At 40.1% G+C, this 1,816-nt stretch overlaps 1 pseudogene; it reads left to right on the top strand.

Moving 5' to 3' along the window:
* Nucleotides 1-774: 774 nt before the first annotated feature.
* LOC122048353 lies at nucleotides 775-1,166 on the top strand (annotated as a pseudogene).
* Nucleotides 1,167-1,816: the final 650 nt, after the last annotated feature.

Raw genomic sequence — 1,816 nt, 5'->3', positions numbered from 1 at the left:
CTCCGTGAGTATCGTGATAGAAGAAATAAAAATTAAATTACTTGTAGTCAGATTTAAAAAATTATTAATTACTTATAGTTTGATTAATGGTTAAATTTATTTGGATGGTGTGGATATTTATTTATCTAAATGTTAATTGTAAGGTATTTTTGGATTAGAAATTAGTTATTTTAAATATTTTTAATTTATTTGAAATATGTGATTATGTTAGAGAAATATAAAATTAGTGTATAATAATAATTTAATGATGAATTTAAAAACTAAATTATAAACAAATTTATAAATTAAAATATATACAGATTTATAAATAAATTAAAATTATATTTAATATGTGAGACGGATTAATAATGAAATTAAAATTAATTTAATTTAGTTAATTTAATAATAAATTTATAAATATATTTTAAATAGATAAAATATTTTCATCTCTAAATTAAAATTAGTCATAGGATTTTCACTAACTCATTCTTAAGATAGAATATTTCGTTTATTAGAGACAAACAAAAAAAAATTGACTAGACGGATTTTTAAGTATCTAAAACTCTTTTTCTTGTAGTGCCTTAGAATGACTTAAACAGTAAGCTTACTATAAAATTGAACGCGTGACGTAAGCAGTCATGTCATCACACTTACTATAAAATTATTCAGAAGTCGTAAATAAGTGGAACGTTGGTCAAACCTTCTCGCCTCCCTCACCTATAAATGGCAGAACCATCGCCGGCCGGCGATGTACTCAGCTATCATTCGTCAACACCGGAATCAATTTTCCCTCCCATGGCTGGAGCTGCTGCGGAGGACGTGAAGGTTTTGGGTGTCCTGCTGAGCCCCTTCGTCATAAGGTTTCTCATCGCCCTTGAATCGAGTACCACCTCGTGGAGGTGTGGTTCTTGGAGCCGAAGAGCGAGATCCTGGTGAAGTCCAACCCGGTGTACAAGAAGATCCCCGTGCTACTCCACCACGGAAAACCTATCTGCGAGTCCACCGTCATCGTCCAGTACATCGACGAGGAGTGGTCCGACAACGGCGGATCCTCCTCCATCCTCCCCGCCGACCCTTTCGACCGCGCCATGGCTCGGTTCTAGGCCGCCTACATGGACGATGATCCTGTCCGGAATCTGAGTCATATGAAGGCCGGCTGCACTGTCGCTGGCGTTGATGGAAGGTGATGGAGACCTACGAGTACAGTACTTCACGAGTGGGTTCCACGGGCTGCTGACGAGGGGCGGTGACTAAGATGACGAAGTGAGAGTTCCCTGTGCACACTTAGACGAACACCCTCCACGTTAAGGACCAAGAACCATGGAAAAAGTCTCCAGAGCAGGCCTTCCGACGCTCAAGTCAGGTACTTTTTCACCAGAAGAACAGTAAAAGTGCAGAAAGTATAAGACAAATACAAAAAGGTTCGTCAGCGTACCTGCGCAAGGGAAAGGACCCCCTTTTTATATGACCATGTGTACTTAAGGCTTCTAGCAAGTGTCAGGGAATGTCGGATGTCAGATCCTGTCTGGCGGTGGGTGACACTTGGCATCCTCTTATAGGTCGGAGGAAGGTTCTATTATCAGCTAGTCACAGACCGTTAGAATATACCCTGACACACAGCAGATATTCTCTGACAGGTGGTTACGATTCTCTGACTTTGTTGTCGTTTTCATTGATCGGGTATGAACAAGAGAACTCCTGACAACCAACATTCAACGAGCTTGACCTGAGTGCATCTGAGTAGTTTGTCATATCCCGACCAGGCGCGTCAAGCTCTTATATATAAGTCTGCTGTGAGAAAACCCGTCCGGTAGAGATGGTTCCTTCTCCTCCTTCC

Source organism: Zingiber officinale, chromosome 2B (genome assembly GCF_018446385.1).
Source record: "Zingiber officinale cultivar Zhangliang chromosome 2B, Zo_v1.1, whole genome shotgun sequence".
Classification (NCBI taxonomy): domain Eukaryota; kingdom Viridiplantae; phylum Streptophyta; class Magnoliopsida; order Zingiberales; family Zingiberaceae; genus Zingiber; species Zingiber officinale.
This window is presented reverse-complemented; position numbering and strand designations above follow the sequence as displayed.